General features: G+C 42.6%; 1 long non-coding RNA gene across 2 annotated transcripts in view; it reads right to left on the reverse strand.

The window, feature by feature from the left end:
• Window positions 1–14,979: 14,979 nt before the first annotated feature.
• Window positions 14,980–20,603, reverse strand: part of LOC141057287 (uncharacterized) — a 47,950-nt gene continuing 42,326 nt past the window's right edge. For both annotated transcript variants that reach the window (XR_012222021.1, XR_012222022.1), the window contains exon 4: window positions 14,980–16,525. This is a non-coding gene — a long non-coding RNA (uncharacterized lncRNA). The remainder of the gene's footprint in view (window positions 16,526–20,603) is intronic.

Genomic DNA, 20,603 nt, shown 5'->3' on the forward strand with positions numbered 1-20,603 from the left:
TGGGGCCCCATACTGGCAACATTTTTGGGGCCCCCTTCAGACCAGCCCAGGCTCCATCCCTCGAACTGTCCACAGCCTCACCGCTCCCATAACTCCACCCCCCACATAGAGAATGAAAGGAGCGGAGGGCAAGTGTCTGTCCTGCTACACCATAGAATATAATGTCGCCCCCCATATTATACAACACAGCCTCCCCCATAGAATATAATGTACTCCCCATGGTAAACAGCACCGCATGGTATACAGCCCCCCATAGTATACAACACAGCACCCCCCATGGTATACAGCACAGCACCCCCCATGGTATACAGCACCGCATGGTATACAGCCCCCCATGGTATACAGCACAGCATCCCCCTGGTATACAGCACTGCATGGTATACAGCACTGCATGGTATACAGCACAGCACCCCCCATGGTATACAGCCCCCCACGGTATACAGCCCCCCCATGGTATAGAGAACAGCACCTCCCATGGTATACAGCACTGCATGGTATACAGCACAGCACCCACCCCCCCTTGTATACAGCTCTGCATGATATACAGCCCCCCATGGTATACAGCACCATGGTATACAGCCCTTCATAGCATACAGCACAGCACCCCCCTTCATGGTATACAGCACCATAGTATACAGCCTCCCCCCGAGAATGGCACCACAGTCCTGGCTGTACTCACTGTTGCATAAAAAAATAAAAAAACTCTCCTCACCTTCTCCTCGTGCCTGCGCTGCTCCCGGCTCCTGTCTCCAGCTCTGCCTGATACACAGTGAGTGTGCGATGATGTCATCGCGCACCCGCTGTGTCAGAGGCAGAGCGGGGAATGATGGGAGAGGGAGCATCAGCTGACGCTCTCTCCTCCATCAATGCGGCGGCGGGGGAGTCGGCACTGACATGATGCGTCTCTTACCCCCACCCCTCGCGCAGCCTGCCCCGCCGCTGGGGCTCGATGCTGGCCCTCTCTGCTCATAGGGGCTCCATATACCAGTCAGGGCATTAATGCCCTGACTGGCGGCCCTGGGGCCCGGGTCCCTAAGCGCTCAGGGGCCCTGTCGCAGCTGCGACCCCTGCGACCGGGGATGTTACACCCCTGGTGTATTCCCACAGTGACCATATAAAGGTGTGCTAGGGGATAACAGTTACGTCACACCTAGGCTGGTTTCAACTCGACATGTTTTGCAAAAATATTTGCCATAAGTCAACAGAGAAATATCAAAAGCACTACAACGTCTGATAGATTGTGGGTCCAAGGGTGAAACTATTCCTAGGGCAAGTGCACCAAATGTCTGCATTCCTTGCCACTGAGGCTAGTTTCACATTTGCGTTTGGAGGTGAAGTGTTAGGCTGCGGACGCTCGCCGTGAAGCTCTGCCCCCTGCCGCGCCTCCTCTGGTCAGCTCCGCCTATGCGCGCATGCCGCTCTATGCAGCCTGCGTACCCTACCTTAGCATTGGGTACGCAGGCCGTGCGCAGGAATGCATTTGCCACCGCATGCGTCGTTTTGACGGTGTGGTGACCGCACCAAAATGCAACACGTTGCGTTTGGCGAAGGTCGCCGCACCGTCAAAATGGCACATGCGGCGGCAAACGCATACCTGCACACAGCCTGCGTACTCAATGCTAAATATAGGGTACGCAGGCCCATATGCGCCCATAGGCAGAGGTGACCGGAGGAGGCACAGCTGGGGGCGGAGCTTGACAGCAAGCATCTGCAGCCCAACGCTTCGCCTCCAAACGCAAATGTGGAACTAGCCTTAGCCCCATTGCCAAGGACTAATCAATCCTGGGGGAGCTCTACACTGAGTATTGCCGCACTTACTGGGAATCGGCCCTCCATGTGCTTGCAGGCTCCGTTACAGAATGAAAGTTAAATTTCTCAGTTATAGAATATCCATTTGTGGTCAGAAAGGAACATGTGCACATGTCTTTTACTATACTTTCCATCAATGTCATTAGATTGATGATCCTAATGCGTTTGACAGGTTCACTTTAAATGCACTCACTCTTTGGATTCAGTGGCCAATGGTTTCTCCACCAGGAGGGTCAGAGTTTATGTGACTCCAATTCTTAACCTAGATGCTGGTTTGGGAAGTAGGACCCACATCTGGGAACACCACTTCAATTTGAATTCAGACCTTAGGCTCATGTACGGAACAATAGGACATGAGACCTCTACTGAACTTCCAAATGTCTCCAATATCAAATTGTATATGCATGCTTTTACCTCAATTCTACGAAGGTAGTCTTCTGTAGTTGCTTCCTGGGGAGTGTTACACACCTGTCCCAGGTATCCCAGTCTCCGATTCTTTCCCCTGAGTCGATTGCCCTCCGTTGTGCTCCACATCAGGTTTTGCAAGTTGCCCGATGTGGATCAATGACAACATCTCTTTAGACCTATTTAAGGCCCATTTAGATGCACACCTGTGTCTTGGGTTTAAGACTCTAGTCCTTTGTTTGGTGTGCACCACCATATGTGTTTTTGTGCTTGTGTGTTCCTGCTGCTCCTGAGAGTGCCTAGTCCTCGCTACTTAATGTGCTTTCATGCATGATGTATCAATGCCTGGAGTCTGTGTGCCCATCCAGATCTGAGGCTTGAAGGATCCACCTCAACTGGTGAGCCCAAAAGGGAGAATATCTCAGCACTCACAGAGCTTGTTAGGACATGTGGCCATTGCCATGCAACACATTTTAAAAGACAACTTATTAACACCACCGTTCCAATGTAATTTTTGCCTACTTGTGTATTTACTTTGCCTTGTAGCCTAGTAATGAAATGTATGATGCCCCTTACGACATCCCAAAAAAACTCAAACTTACACTTAAAAATTGAGTTAAAAAATAACATATATTTATAGTTCCAACACGTATGTAAAGTATGTTAAAACATAAATCTTTCCTGTGAGGTATGTCAGTAGCTTATGAAAACAGTAATGCATCAGTTCATTCACAATATAAGTGGGATTCAGCTGTGTTATTCCTTAGGGACTGAAAACATACTGTAACTAATCAATCCATTGCCAAAATAACTCAATGCTAAATAATTAAAATAAACACATCATTAATCTAAATGACACCACAGATTAGAACATCAAGTTAATTGTATTGTCATACTCTTGTTTATATCTTTTATGTTCAGATTAAAAGGTAAAACAAAGGCGTCTTAAGCCCCCGTCACACATAGAGATTTCACTAGCGAGATCGCTGCTGAGTCACAAGTTTTGTGACGCAACAGCGATCTCACCAGCGAGATCGCTGTGTGTGACACTGACCAGCGACCAACCCCCCCCTGCCGGTTATCGCTGATCGTCCTGAAATAGCCAGGACATTTTTTGATCGCTGGTCTCCCGCTGGCCAGCACGCATCGCTGCGTGTGACAGGCGGGAGACCAGCGATCAGCGATCATCGCGCTGGTAACTAGGGTAAACGCAGGTTTTTTAAGCACCAGACAGTGCTTAGAAACCCGATGTGTACCTTAGTTACCAGCTCCCTGCATCAGCGCGCTGTTAACTAAAGTACACAGCGACACCGCGCGCTCGGCGTTGCTGGTGCTGATCGCTGGTGAAGCTGCTTGTTTGACAGCTCACCAGCGATCATGTAGTGACTCACCAGCGATCCTGACAAGTTGATATGGTTGCTGGGATCGCTGGTGAGTCGCTATGTGTGACGGGGTCCTAAGAAGGGGAAACTATTACTTGGATCACAGGTGTCTGTGTATGAGAAAAATGTGTAAAGGAAAAGATATAGAGTAAGAAACATACTGTATGTATTAGTCCAGTGATTCCCAAACTTCTTCAGCCCGGTAACACCAAACCAGCTAAGTACCCCACTGAGGACCCCTACTCCACTCTACATATAAATATCTCTACAGGCTGCGATGGGAGACTGTGGTAAGGAATGTGTCATCAATATGAAAAATATCTCAACACTGAGCCAAACGTCGTGTACAGCCACAAATGTTTTACTTTTTGCATGAGGACCTATTTTTTGTACAGTCCAAAACGTACAAAACATCTTTTGGTAAAGATGTGAGCATAACCACTTTATAGTAGTCATTGGAATCCACACATATGACTACAGACGTTAGAAATCACTTAAACCCCAGAATAAATTCTGACCATAGATTTTTGACCATTAATAACACTGACCTACAGATGTACATAGTAGAGAGACCAGTGGGCATGTGTTACTGAAAAATTGGGCTGAAGCAAAAAAATAAGGAACAAACTGAAAATTAAAAAACACCTGTAAAGCAGTACAAACATGGTCATTATGAATATTAGTGCAGACATATTCCATTGGTACTTCTCTCTATTAGACAGATTAGGGGCCACTGCAAACAAACAGCCCCGCTTTAGAAGGGTGCTACCATTTGCTAGTTGCTCAATAGTTTACTCTCTTTTAAAAACATCAACCCCCGGAATTTCCTCAGCCAATAACAACTAATCAATGGGGATATTAATAGCAGGATCCTGTAATTAGCTCACTTTTGGGAAAGGTGCCTCAGAATTGAGGTGAATAGTATCTTTAAGCAATCATTGTTTTTCAGACAGTGGAGAAGGGCATCATAGTAAGATGAATAGAAGGAACACGGTGAAGAGCAAGACCAGCAACCTGATGGTGTGACACAATAAAGATAATGGCGGAGAAGACCCTGGTGGACCTATCTAGGTTTGCACAATATTAATCTTTCTACATAGCGTTCATCCATCAAGTCGCCATGGCTCAAGATCAAGTTGAAGGCCGCTAATACGTTAATAATAATAAAGATAATAATATGCTTGTTCAAACCATTAAAAAACAACTTTTCCAATGGGTGAAGACGCAACCAAAGGGTCATTTAAATAAATGTTGAAATGATCACGGTTACCTTTATATTTAAAATGTCAGAGGTTTTGGGTCCAGGTTATAAATTAATGAGTCTTGTTGCATGTCATTCTTCTTCCCTATTTTAAATAGAGAATGCATACTGCAGTGCAATGGGCTTTTCTTTAATTTAGCTAATTTTTCCTAAAAGATGTTGTGTGGATCCCCAAATATTTCTTACTGTACTGTGTAACTATATTCACTTTCTCCGCTAGTATAAAGCTGTTACGACTGATTACTTAGCATGATTATTACTTAAGAATCTTAATTCTTAGATGTTCTTAAGAATTAAAATTCATCTCTTATCTCAATTTTTCTTCCCAGAACCTTCCACTCTCTGACAAGTGTATTTTGCATTCAAAGCTAGATAATCATGAGAAGTCGACAAAACCTTCATCAGTGCTCTGAATACTGCGCTCATTATCCTCCCTACCTGACAGTGCGGGAATCCAAAACAGCTGGAAAGCACGGAGCTGCTGACCTCTGACCTACAGCATCGCATTTGATGTCACTGGCAGCTTCACTGGTCATTTCAACTAGGGGAACAATAGAACAATTGCTCAATGGGAAAATCACAAGGGCAGGAATACTGGCTGCAAGGTAGACAATACCTTGCAACAACTTTCCCATCATTGTTTGGACTCTTCTTATGTTTGCAATGCACAAAGAATGGGAGCCACAAAGCGTTAAAAAGGTGGTGCTAAATTAAATGTATACTTAAGGAAGAGTGGGTTCTTGTGACGATGTTTATTACTTGCAACGGAAAATTAATTCATAGTAAAGTTTGCATGGTCTTCCACAAACTACTTGAATAACATATGGGTTAAGACAGATACAACTGGTAAGACCAAGTTCATACTTGATATTTTTTTCTGGCAACTTTAGCATTTTTCTTCAACAGCCAGATACACACATGGTCAAAATTGTTGGTACCCCTCGTTTAATGACAGAAAAACCCACAATGGTCACAGAAATAACTTGAATCTGAAAAATGTAATAACTAAAAAAAAATCTATGATAATGAACAAATGAAAGTCAGACATGGCTTTTCAAGCATTCTTCCACAGAATTTAAAAAAAATAAATAAAACACATGAAATAGGCTTGGACAGAAATGATGGTACCCCTGAAAATAATGTGACAAAAGGGACGTGTTGTTAGGAGTGGTGGAAGGCACTAAATAAAAAAATATAAATAAAGAGCCTTCGCCACTCGGGGTCCACCGTGCGGTAGGTGTAGAAACCGCTGCTAGATGGTAGCAGAGCACTATGGCGGTAATGTGCACAGGGTTTGATATCACCCAGGTGCAACAAGCAATCTCTGTTGAAGACACAGAGCTGCTATAACAAATAATAAATATGGTAACGCTGAGCCTGTTAGCAGCACAGGGACTCAGCGGCACACACGCGGTAGATGGTCACCGGAGTAGTTGTATATAACGGCACTACATCCGAAAAGACCTACTGTAGTTACTTGTGTGCAGAGCGTTGCAACCGCGGACGCACGAATAAGCTGCAACTGCAGCGCGGCGAGGAAGGTGCCGCAGAGAGACACCGCTAAAAACGCAGGCGCAATGTTAGGCGCTAGCAGGTGTTGATGTGGAGCTATGGCGCGCTGGTGCAAATATTGGCTAACACATGCCCTCACACATGCGTATTATCAGAGGGTAGGGGTTTCCAATGAGTCATTCACCAGATCATGCATCTATCAACAAACACACAGCAGCAAGTATGACTATACTAGCGCATGGTGGAACAGCCATGCGCACTTTTTATAGCGAACGGGACCTTCCGGAAGTCTCCAGAACCCTGAGCAGAACCAATGGAATTAGGAGCAGGACCTGAGCACCTGACTCCTGAACTCCAATGGGAGATTGTCCCCCGAGCATGCTCAGAGGATGGGATGAAGGACTTAGCCTCCGGAGAGAGTTGCTGCAAAGCAATCTCCTCTGCAGTGGACAGAGAGCAGGAGACTGCAGAATGTAAGGGTCTAGATTCCTGCATAGACAGGGCAGAAATCTGACTCCTAACACGTGTTAAATGAAGGTGCGTCCACTAATTAGCATCACAGGTGTCTACAATCTTGGAATCAGCGAGTGGGCCTGTATAGACGGCTACAGATACTCACTGTGCTGTTTGGTGACACGGTGTGTATCACACTCAACATGAACCAGAGGAAGCGAAGAAAAGAGTTGTCTCAGGAGATTAGAAAGAAAATTACAAACATGTTGAAGGTAAAAGTTATAAGGCTGAGTGCAGACGGAGTTTTGAGCCCTGCGGATTTTTCCGTGCAGAATGGAAGAAAACCGCAGGTCAAATGACCTGCATTTTTCCTGTGGATTTCTTCCATTCTTCACGCGGTTTTCATGCGGTTTTTGTGCGGTTTTCCATTGCGGTCTTCCCCCTGCGGATTTGGTAACAGGGGAGATAGAAAACCGCACAAAAGAAGTAACATGCTGCGGATTTTGTACCGCAGGAAAACCGCGCGGAAAAATCCGCAGCGTCTGCACAGCGTTTTTTTTTTTCATTCATTTTAAAGGTACTGTACATCACAATGCGGATATGCAACGTTTCTGCGCGGTAAAATCCGCTGCGGAAACGCTGCAAATCTGCATCGTGTGCACATGGCCTTAGACCATCTCCAAGCAGCTTGCTGTTCCTGTGACTACAGTTGCACATACAACATTATTTAGAAAATGAAGCTCCATGGGATTCTAGCCACCCTCCCTGGACTTGGCTGCAGGAGGAAAATTGATGACAAATCAAAAGACGGATAATATGAATGGTAACAAAAAAGCCCAGAAAAACTTCTAAACAGATTAAAGGTGAACTTCAAGCTCAAGGAACATCAGTGTCAGATCGCACCATCCATCGTTGTATGAGCCAAAGTTGACTTCATGCGAGATGACTAAGGAGGACACCATTGTTGAAAAAAAAATCATAAGAAAGCCAGACTGGAATTTGCCAAACTACATGTTGACAAGCCAAAAAGCTACTGGGAGAATTTCCCATGGACAGATGTGACAAAAATGGTACTTTTTGGCAAGGCACATCAGCTCTATGTTCACTTATGGAAAAATGAAGCATATCAAGAAAAGAACACTGTCTCTACTGTGAAACATGGAAGAGGCTCTGTTATGTTCTGGGGGGGTGCTTTGCTGCATCTGGAACAGGGTGTCTAGAATCTGTGCAGGGTACAATGAAATCTCAAGACTATCAAGGGATTTCAGAGATAAATGTGCTGCCCAGTGTCAGAAAGCATGGTCTCAGTCGCAGGTCATGGGTCTAGCAACAGGATAATGACCCAAAACACACAGCTAAAAACAGCCAAGAATGGCTAAGAGGAAAACATTGGACTATTCTGAAGTGGCCGTCTATGAGCCCTGACCTAAATCCTATTGAGCATCTTTGGAAAAAGGTGAAACATGCCGTCTGGAAAAGGAAACCTTCAAAGACGAGACAACTGGAGCTGTTTGCTTTTGAGGAGTGGGCCAAAATACCTGTCGAGAGGTGCAGAAGTCTCATTGACAGTTGCAGGAATCATTTGATTGCAGTGATTGCCTCAAAAGGATGTGCAAAAAAAATATTAAGCTAAGGGTACCATCATTTCTGTCCAGGCCTATTTCATGAGTTATATTTTGTTAAAAATTCTGTGGAAGCATGGCTGAAAAGCAATGTCTGACTTTCATTTGTTCATCATTATCACAGATTTTTTAGTTATTATTTTTGTCAGATTCAAGTTATTTCTGTGACCATTGTGGGTTTTTCTGACATTAAACGAGGGGTACAAACAATTTTGACTACTTGTGTACATAAGGATTGGCATGTTGGGACACTCCCTTTACTACTGATAAGAAACATGGTGGGTTGCATCTGATGGACTTTATTTGCTCATAGACAACTTCTTAAGTTCTAACAATCAGGGGAAAACGTACAGTATACGTGGGAGATACATACCAATACAGTAATGGGCTTCCTTTGAAATTGGCCTTAGTGTGTGAACTTGAGAATAAGAATGTGGGACTATCAAGGACTGATGTGAATATCGACAACCTTTGTACAGTGTTGTGAAACAGGTTGGCACTATATATGAAGCAGAAAATATACTTTCTTTGCAGATTTTTCATTTTTTTCAAATTTAACTAGGAACAATTTGATCCCAATTTACATTGGTACTACCACTTGTCACTCCGGGATAACAACCTATGTTAATAATTAGTATGTCCTTAGTGTACCTACATAAATACAGTATAATCTAAATCTGTACATAAATATATAGTATGTGGCTATAATAAAAAGGATATTATCGATCCACATAGGATAGCCAAGTACAGTACTTGGCTATCTCCTGCAGTCCTAGAGACAACGAATGGAGCAGCAGGCGGTTGAGCGTAACTGATACATCCATTACATCACACAATCGTAGGGGTGTCAACAGTTGGGTCCCAATGATCTAGAAGTTCTGTGGACAGGTGATATACCGGAATAGACCTTTAACCAATTGTTTAAAATCAGGGAGCATTCAACATAAAAATGCTCTGGAGGTTTACAGTTGCTGTATATGATTGCAGACACAATTCACCGAAAGGGTGGTGCTATTTCTAATTAAAAAACAGGTAGAAGAAGTAGACTGAGAACCGATGTGGCACATAGAATGCATTTACAGGAGTTATCGGACTTTCATTTTAGCTTCAGGAGCAAAAACTTTTTTTGTAGGTAAAAAAAACTACCTGTGATGCACATTTTCCAAAGTTACAGATAACATACTCTATACTACACATTACAATTATAGGAGCTTTTATGACATCTCATTCTACAATCCTGATTCCAAAAAAGCTGGAACATTGTGTAAAATGTAAAAAATGGGTTGTTCACTTTCTCAGTTAAGTCTCTACCTTGGCTGCAGATTATGATAAAACAAGAAACCGCACTGCACTCACCTTTGCTTGGTGGCAATGGCTGCAGCGCTGACATCACCTTGATGGGGTTGCTGAACTCACTGTTTGGCAGCCGCACTGTTGATATGACGTCAGCGCCACAGCCAGAGCCAGGCACGGAGCACGGAGCTGGAGACTCGCCAGTGGACCCAGGGAAGGTGAGTACATCGCAGTTCGTTGTTTTATAATGAACTTAAGCTGGTGTAGAACTGAATGAACTTAAGCTGGTGTAGAAGCTAACCGAAAGGGGACAATCCCTTAAAAGGGTTTTCCAAGATTCAAACCATGCTCTAGTCTCTCGAGCCAATTATTCAAATCACACCGCCTCAGCCTAAAACTGTGGCCAGAGGCTGACCACATAATCAACTCAGCAGTGAAGCCGTTTGCTCAGTCATCTTTTAACACTTTTCCCACCATCAACAGTGATCATATATTTAAGAATTGTTTTTAGCACACAATATATACAACAAAATTCATAATGCAGATTGAATTGCATTGAAAGTAAAAAAAAATTAAAGTACGGCAGCACTGTACTGTCAATTCCTGGTGCGGAATCAGGTAAATTATCTCCGGTTGTCCTAGGGCACAACGTGGCCTTCTAATTAGTCAGGACTGTCCTGTAGCTGTACTTAGTTTTACACCTACAATGCCTTAAAGCCATGTCTTTTTCCAAATTGTAATCAGCTTTGCTGAAAGCCTACAACATTGTCTTAAGAGACATCTCACCAAGACGCCAGACAGTCTAAAATCTGTGCCATAGGGATACACTAGCATATATCCTTTGTAGAAGGCGATTTAGGTCATGTGAAAGGGTGCAGGAATAATTGATAAGCTGGGTAGTGTGCATGCCCATGCAGGGGGTAATAAACACAATGAGACATACTGAATACCATGGTCAGGCCAAAGGCCATAGCAGTTAATTCACACATTTAACACCTGGTGAGGAACATGTCTGCTTTATTAGGGCTGGTTCAGATGTCTGTGATAATCGGCACAATGTTGAATCGCAATGTACGGGCTAGTCGCACATCTCCGGACTCAAGCGTGACAGCTTCATCGAAATATATGAAGCTGTGACAATCAGGATAGGAGATGTACGGCCAGTCCGTTCATTGACTTCAGACAGTCTGTAGGTTGTTTGTTGATTTTTGTGATTTTTCTTTTTCATAAGTCACACTTCAAAAATATTAACTTTGCCAACATGAATCACAAAGGGGCTCACAATATTTATCACCATAACACAATGTAAAGGTGAGGCCCTTAGAGATCATGAGAATGGATGTCCCATGTATCACGTGAAAATGGAGAATTAATGCCTGTACATGACCTTGTTCCATTAACTGTCTTATACACACAACCACTATCATGGATCCACAGAAGTGAATGAAGTTGTGGTCCAAAGCTTCTATTACTCAGGACTCCTGTTCTTGGGATCATTGAGGGTCTCAGTTTTAAGGCCCACATGATCAGACATTTCTCTTCTACACTGTGTTCCAAATTATTATGCAAATTGGATTTAAGTGTCATAAAGATGTATTTTTTTGTTTATCAAATAAACTCATAGATGGTATTGTGTATCAGGGCTCTTTGGATCACTGAAATCAATCTCAAATGCCTGTGATAATTAGTTTACCAGGTGAGCCCAATTAAAGGAAAACTACTTAAGAATGATGTTCCACATTATTAAGCAGGGCACAGGTTTCAAGGAATTTAGGAAAGAAAAAGGATCTCTCTGCTGCTGAAAAGCATCAAATAGTGCAATGCCTTGGACAAGAGATGAAAACATTAGATATTTCCCAAAAATGTAAACGTGATCATTGTACTGTTGTGCTGATAAAGGCAGAATGAGGAAGGTTTCTGCCAGGCAAGTTCATCGGATTAAGAGAGCGGCTGCTAAAAAGCCATTACAAACCAGCAAACAGATATTTAAAGCTGCTGGTGCCTCTGGAGTCCCTCAAACCTCAAGGTGTAGGATCCTTCAAAGGCTTGCTGTGGTGCATAAACCTACTATTCGGCCACCCCTAAACAGTGTTCACAAGCAGAAATGGTTGCAGTGGGCCCAGACATACATGAAGACTAATTTTCATACAGTCTTGTTTACTGATGAGTGTCGAGCAACCCTGGATGGTCCAGATGGGTGGAGTAGTGGATGGTTGGTGGATGGCCACTATGTCCCAACAAGGCTGCGACATCAGCAAGGAGGTGGAAGAGTCATGTTTTGGGCCGGAATCATGGGGAAACAGCTGGTAGGGCTCTTTAAGGTTCCTGAAGGTGTGAAAATGACCTCTGCAAAGTATATCGAGTTTCTGACTGACAGCTGTCTTCCATGGTATAAAAAGCAGAAACGTGCCTTCAGGAGCAAAATCATCTTCACGCATGACAATGCACCATCTCATGCTGAAAAGAATACCTCTGAGTCATTGACTGCTATGGGCATAAAAGGAGATAAACTCATGGTGTGGCCACCATCTTCCCCTGACCTCAACCCTATAGAAAACCTTTGGAGTACCATCAAGCAAAAGATCTATGAGGGTGGGAGGCAGTTCACATCAAAACAGCAGCTCTGGGAGGCTATTCTGACTTCATGCAAAGAAATACAAGCAGAAACTCTGCAAAAACTCACAAGTTCAATGGATGCAAAAATTGTGAAGGTGACATCAAAGAAGGGTTCCTATGTTAACATGTAACTTGGCCTGTTAGGATGTTTTGGAGTTAAATATCCTTTTTGTTCAGTGAATGTGACCTCCTAATGCTGGAAATTCCACAAATGAACATTTTCAGTTCTTTAAAACATATCAAATGTTTAGAAATTCTACTGTGCCTAATAATTTGGAACAGTGCAATTTGAGTTTTTATTCATTTTGGAGATTATACTGTTATCATTGGGAGGTTTCTTCAATAAAATTTGATATATACTCTAACAGGTGATGACTTTTATTAGACTGACTGTCATTTGTACCGACTATTTAGGAAAATCATAGAAAAATATCATTTGCATAATAATTTGGAACACAGTGTATGTCTCGGATTTGTGATAAATGCTGATCAAGATTAAAATCCTTTAAAAGAAGTCAAGCACACACAGTAATCGCTATACCTTCTCTGAAAATAAGCAAATGGAATGGGCACAGACTTTAGATTCATGGACGAGTGTCATTCTTGAATATTTTTGTCATTTTAATTTTTTTTAAGAATATAATGTAATTTGAACCGTAAATGTCAAGTTGCAATAGTGAAGTGGAAAGCTGACATGGTTTACAAGAATTTATTTAATGCAACTTTTTTAAAAGTTAAAAAAAAGCTATGAATAGCAAAAAAGATACAGATCTTGATGGAGAAAAAGTAGTGGATTTTCAGCCAACGTGAAAATCAAAGCACCACTCTAGCAATTTCTTATTTCAGTGCTGGAGTGGTGCAACTAACATAAGGTCCCTGAGCCTAGTATTATTCTTACCGCCCTCCGTCTTCAGCTGATCCCACCGCCGCTCCAGTCCTGCGCCGCTGTCTTGTGACCGCAACTTCTGACTTACTCGAAGTCAGAACTAATTGTCACAAGCTCTCAATAAATGTCTATGATAACCTCATTCTGGCTCTCATAAACTTACATAGAGTTAGTGACTCCCGTCTCACCCAGCAAACACAGAAGCCATCTGAAAGGTCACAGGCTGCAGGAGACAGACCGGAATGGCGCAGATAACAGAAGAATATGGCGACTGGTAAGTATGAGTCTAAGTGCAGGGACCGTAGATTAGTGGCACCACTACAGCACTGCAATATAAAAAAAAAGCTGGAGTGGTGCTTTAATCATTGAGTTCTATGCTGTGACAATTTTATCAAATAGGACACACTTATAATAAATGAAGTTACTTAAAATTATACCACTTTTGATCCATTAAATTTCAAGACAATATCAGTCAGATCCGTGATATTTGGCTGGAATTGGAAGAACCTCAAGACCAAGTAAAAAAATAAAGTTTAAAGCATAAAAACAAAAACTTTATATTGAACATGAGATAAGTCAACTTGAAAGCTATTGGCCTTTCAATTAAAAGACTAGGGTTCCCATTCATCATTGCCTTTGCACCTGAACTTTGTCTAGTTTTGTGTGTTTCGCACTTTTTTTGTCTGCACCCAATTTATTATTCTATTTGCACTTTACTGAAGTCTGTTTTAAGGCCCCGTCACACACAGCGATCTCGCTAGCTAGATCGCTGATTTTGTGACGCCACAGCGATCTTGCCAGCGAGATCGCTGTGTGTGACGGGCATCAGCGACCGGCCCCCCTGCCGGGTATCACTGATCGTTCTCGATCGGCCTGGGCCATTTTTTGATCGCTGGTCTTCCGCTTGCCAGCACGCATCGCTGCGCGTGGCAGCGAGAGACCAGCGATCAGCGACGCTGGACGCTGGTTTCTAATGTAAACATCGGGTAGCCAGGAGCTGCGGCTCTTGGATACCCGCTGCTTACCTTGGAAACCGGCGTACACGCTGGTTTCCAAGGTAAACATCGGGTATCCAGGAGCCGCAGCTCCTGGCTACCCGATGTTTACATTAGAAACCAGCGTCCAGTGTCGCTGATCGCTGGAGGGGCTGTCTATGTGACAGCTCACCAGCGATCAGCCTAACGAGGTCCCAGCGATCCCATCCATGTCGGATCGTTGTTGGGATCGCTGGGACATCGTTATGTGTAACGGGGCCTTTAGGCTACGGTCACATGCTCAATATTTGTTCAGTACTTCATATCAGTATTTGTACGTCAAAATCAGATGTGAGTGTAAAATACAGAAGCGATGGCGTGTTTCTATTATACTTTTCCTCAGATTGTTCCTCACTTGGTTTTGACTTACAAAAACTGATGCAAAATACTGATCACATATTGATAGTGTGACCGTAGCCATATATGTGGTCTCCTGCTTTTTTTTTGTTTTCGTCTTTGTGATCAGAGTCTAGCAATTCCAGATGCTTTAGCCTGACTTATCAATTGAGACCTTTTAAAAAGTTGCAAATTTTGGTGCAACTTCATTCCAGTCTCCCCTCCCCATCGTGTATTTTTGTTTACGCCAAAAATTTGGTGCAATTTTTTGCCACTTTTGGCACTAAACGTTGCAAAAACAGTTCAAGATTGAAAAAATAATATAATATTAATAAATTTTATTTCTATAGCGCCGACATATTCTGCAACACTTTCCATGTCAGAGGGGACTTGTACAGACGATAGACATTACAGCATAACAATAATCACATAGATCATAACAGATACCAAGAGGAATGAGGGCCCTGCTCACAAGCTTACAATCTATGAGGAAAAAGGGGATACACGAAAGGTGGGTGGTAACAATTGCCTTGATTGCATGGACCAGCCATAATGTTAAGTGTGTAAAGGAACTGTCACACTTAGCCATGCAACAGAGATCCCGACCAGCGATATGATGTGGTCAGGATCGTTGGTGCATCACTAAGTGGTCGCTAGTGAGCTGCCACACAGGCAGATCTCACCAGCGACATAGCAGCGGTCGGGGGTCGTTACTTACCTGTCAGACGAGGCGATCCTGACGTCCTCCCGCCCGCGTCCACGCGTCACTCGTCGGCGCCACAGGAAGCCCAGCAGGAAGCTGACGACGAGAAACGGTCCAGGACGTTCTCGCGCGATCAGCGATAATCAGCGGGGGAGCCGGTCGGAGGTAAGTACCAGACATAGCGGTATCGCTAGCAATATCACTGCTACGTCACAAAAACCAGTGACGTTATAGCGATTTTGCTAGCGATATCGCTTAGTGTGACAGGCCCTTAAAAGTACAGACACACAGGGTTAATAGATGCATAAAGCATGTGGGAAAATGATGCGGGGAACCTGGTTATGGTAAAACTTTTGGCTGTGCCACACAGGGATTGATTAGGTTAATGTGTTGAGGTGGTAGGCCAGTCTAAATAAATGCGTTTTCAGGGCACGCTTAAAATTGTGGGGATTGGGGACTAATCATATTGACCTGGGAAGTGCATTCCAAAGAATTGGCGCAGCACGTGTATTATTGAGGATGCTAACCTCAGGTCATCAGCAGAACAGAAAGCCTATTTGTTACTTTGTGCCAAATTTTTTAATCCGGTGAACCATTTTGATGAATTTGTCACCAACACTTGTGACTTTTTTAAATGTTGCTAAATTTTTGTGCAATTGTACTAAAGTAACCTACAGCAGTTTTGGGTATCAACGTGGAACATTTTAAAAGATCATGCAACTTTTTGCTCTAAAAAGTTGCAAAAAAGATAAAAGACAAAAAAAAACATCTTTGATTTTGCACATAGTTCATCATAATAATTTGAAGAATTGCAAGACAAAAAAAAAAAATAAGAAGTCACTTTCAAAAAAATATAGGGGTTATGAATCAGAGCCTAGATCTTGTGAGGTGATGGTGGTCTACCCCTCTCTTTCACATCAGCTACTGAAAGACAATTGCCGTGGACATCGCCCTATTACAGATTTATTAACAGCACGTGCTGGTGGATCTGCAAGCCTGCCATGCTAATCAGAGTGATGTAGCCTGCATTGGAAATTGATGGCGGGAGGAGCACAACATAATCATAGTCTCTAGTCCCATCTGTTGAATCCACCGTTTTTACAATACCTTTAATTGCAAAAGGCAGAGAAGGGAGGACTTAAGTTTCAGTCCCTTGAACAAGTGCAATCTCTATACAACTCCTGCCAGGTCAATCTTTTTAGATGATGTGACTCTGAAAAGAAGCAAAGAAGGGGAGAAAATTTTCAGATCAATGGCAGATAAAGCCTGGGCCACAAAGGGCTGTATTCTTTTTATTCTTAAATTAGAGCAGCTGCAGTAGCACATCCAATTGGAAAGCTATTAGTTTTAAAGGAATTAGACCAGTTGAAAAGTTTTGCCCTCTAAATCGCTTAAATTCACACCATGAATCCCAGCAATAGAGCTACAGGGCAGTGAATTTAAGATAAGGAAAAAAAAACTATTGTAAGATGATGTCCTAAGGGTGAGAGAGTGAAAAAAGATCTGTGTAGGTTTTAAGAATTGCGGGACAAAGTACTTAACATTGATAAAATATCCAAATAAGCACATTTTTTAAACAAAACAAGTTTCCTTTTTTTGCGGCTTAAAAGGGAAACCACAGACCCAACAGGAATGTAGATCAAAGTCAACTTTGCAAATGACGCAGAAAGGCATAAAACAACAAACAATTCTGATGGGAAGTCGGGGCTTTTGTCAAGGGATCTGTCTCTTCTTATTTGACAGAAAAGAAGAGAGATTGTAAGGAAAGATAGAGAAGACAAAATATTCCCGCTAGAAACATTTACAAAGCATTATAAAATGACTTATGGTGTTTGGTCCCTAATAGTTTTTATTTAAAAAAAAAATGGATTTTGGACCATTTTCTAAGTGAGAATGTATAATGATGGTTCTATTTAAATGTTTCAGAAATTAACAAAAAAAAATTGCAATAACAATTTGAATGCTTAGGTCAATCATCCACTTCGTGGTTCAGTGATCAAAGATAGGATACTTGAGGGCAATGAAAAGATTATTCTTATTTTGTCAAAAATTGTCAGTTGTCATCTGTAACATTCTTGGTCAGCTATTCCGCATCTCAGCCAAATAAATATCTTTACAATATAATAATAATTCTTTTATTTCTATAGCACCAACATATTCCGCAGCACTTTACATTACTGAGGGGACTTGTACAGACAATAAAAGACATTACAGCATAACAATAACCACATAAATCAACAGATACCAAGAGGAGTGAGGGCCCTGCTCACAAGCTTACAATCTATGAGGAAATAGGGGAGACACGAAAGGTGGGTGGTAACAATTGCTTTCGCTGTACGGTTCAGCCATCAATGTAATAGATAGGGTGTAATGCTGCATGAACCAGTAACCAACCAGTATGTGTAAAAGTACAGACACAGAGGGCTATTAAATACATAACAGGTGTAAGAACAGATGATACAAGGGTCCTGGTTTTGAAGAAAATTTTGAAATGGCAACATAGGGATAGTTAGATCAATATGTTGAGGCGGTAGGCCAGTCTGATGAAATGCGTTTTGAGGGCGAGCTTAAAACTGTGAGTATTGGGGATTAATCAAATTGTCCTGGGTAGTGCATTCCAAAGAATTGGTGCAGCACGTGAAAAGTCTTAAGGCCCCTTTACATTTAGCGATGCACCAGCTATCCCGACCACGATATGACCCGGTCAGGATCGCTGGTGCATCGCTAAATGGTCGCTAGTGAGCTGCCAAACAGGCAGATCTCACCAGCGATGTAGCGGCGCAGCAGCGGTCGTTACTTACCTTTCAGACGCGGCGACCATGACGTCCTCCCGCACGCGTCCACGCATCGCTCATCGGCGCCAGCAGGAAGCCCAGCAGGAAGCGCCCGGCGAGAAATGGACCCGGCCGATCTCGCGCGATCAGCGACAGACAGCGGGGGAGCAGGTCGGAGGTAAGTATCACACATAGCGATATCGCTAGTAATATCGCTGCTGCGTCACAAAATCAGTGACGCTTTAGCGATATTGCTAGCGATATCGCTATGTGTAAAACCCCCTTTAGAGACAGGAGTGAGAGGTTCAAATTATTGAAAATGTTAAACTTAGGTCATTAGCAGAATGGTGGGCATGGGTAGGGTGGTAGACTGAGATGAGGGAGGAGATGTAGGATGGTGCTGAGCTGTGTAGCGCTATGTGGGTGAGAGTGATAAGTTTATAATTATAACTAGAACAGATTGTTAATCTGGGTGTATATGTTCTCAAAAAATCACTAAAATTCTAGGAATTATAGACACACTAGACAAAGCTGTTCAAGGCAAAGCGCAATGAGGAGGGGGCTAAGTTCTCCAGTGGTGCTTCCCTGTTTCTGCTTTAATTTTTTTTAACAATAATTTTTAATGAGGTTTTTAAACATTTTCCTGTATCTAATGTATGGGCTATATATCTTCTTCCCGGTAGGTAAATGAATTGTTGTGTTTTTTTTTTGCAATGGCTAACGTCTAAAAACAAAGATATCTGATCATGTTGTAACTGTCAGCTGTTGATTACTGAACCTACAGTTTGTATATATTGCATATTTTGTATATTTTTACACAATTTTCCTGATTTGTTAGTTTAGCCTGGAATGTTGATAGTCAGTTTTTGTTATTGATCTGTCATTTACTCGCTGTAAGTTTGTTGATCATAATTGTCTATGGCCACATTTCAATACTTCTTCACCTTTAGATGAATAGCGGGCAGTTTATGACAGAGCAGGCATAGTACAGGTATTTAGCTTAGTATTTAGTCCCAATACTGATAATCTTATGCTCACTTTGCTGCAAAAATGTACAAAAGAGTTTGAAAATTTGGTTAAAAACCTTATAAAGAAATGGAAATATCATGTGCCAGGCTACAACTGTAGTTAACAATCAAGCCACATACCATGCGCTTTAAAATGAAGGTAAGTGATTGAAAAATATCAAAATCATATCTGGCTTACATCTCAGAACCATCAAAATGGACAAAAAGTATCCATGATTGTCAAATAAAAACATAAGACATTAGACCAACACTGAAAGAAAACAGAGTAAGGGAAAGACAACGAGCTTCAACTGAGGACTGGAGTTAGACATGGTCACAAAATTCAGGAAACTCTTGTCTAGAGCTACAAAGACCAGTGACAGGAAGCAGGAAACTATGGGTTGAAAAAAAGGCTGGTGAATACTAGATGACCAGCAGGTGTTACACAGTGACAAATCCCCAGAGCTGTCATGATAAGATCATCTGCTGTAGCTGACAGATAAAACTGAGATCAATGAGGACTGTAGTCAAGAATTAATTATTTGGAACCACTGCCAAGAAGATAGGTAGATGTCTAGTGGAGTCTCAGGAATATGAAAGTGAAGATAGACACTGAGGACAATTAATATATTTACATACTTAACCTGAAAACACCATGGAATAGGAAAGAAGTATAATATTAAGTCAATTGTAATATGCAAAGAAAACATTCTACCGTTGGAGGAATATTTGGTGGAAAAGTTTCATTAAAAGTGATTTTGGTTTAACTTGACAAAACACCGACATCTACAAAACAATGAATGATGTCACCAATGGGAGATTTGAGAAGCAGTCTTAAATTGATTTGCTGGTGTTTATCTTGTATGTTAAAACTAAAGGCCCCATCAGACACAGCGATCTTGCTAGCGAGATCTCTGATTTTGTGACGCCACAGCGATCTCGCCAGCGATCGTGCTCAATCGGCCTGAGCCGTTTTACGATCGCTGGTCTCCCACTGGCCAGCACGCATTGCTGCGTGTGGCAGCGAGAGACCAGCGATTAGCGACGCTGGTTTCTAATGTAAACATCGGGTATCCAGGAGCCGCGGCGGAGGGGCTGTCTTGTGACAGCTCACCAGCGATCAGCCTAACGATGTCCCAGAGATCCCATCATGTCGGATCGTTGGAGGGATCGCTGGGACATCGTTATGTGTAACTGGGCCTTAAGACCAAATGGTTGAGAACCGTCAACAGAATGTGCTATTATCCTGCCATGCAGATGTTTTAACTGAATTTTGAATACAAATGTGACGCTAGTCACTTCTCACGGTCAAGCCGTGAGTCAGAGTGGTCAAGGAGTCCAAGGTAAGAAACCAGGAGGGTATGTCATAAACAGAAGAAAGAGACAAAAGCGTAGACCGCTAACGTTCCAAAGTCAAAGTACCTGGAGGATAACGGATCAGAGCAGAAGGGGGTTAAACAGGCGCATGGTCAGAACGAAGTCCAAGGTCAGGAAACCAATCAAGCATACA

The sequence above is a fragment of the Dendrobates tinctorius genome, unplaced genomic scaffold, assembly GCF_039654945.1.
Source record: "Dendrobates tinctorius isolate UK_male_01 unplaced genomic scaffold, ASM3965494v1 ptg000203l, whole genome shotgun sequence".
NCBI lineage: Eukaryota > Metazoa > Chordata > Amphibia > Anura > Dendrobatidae > Dendrobates > Dendrobates tinctorius.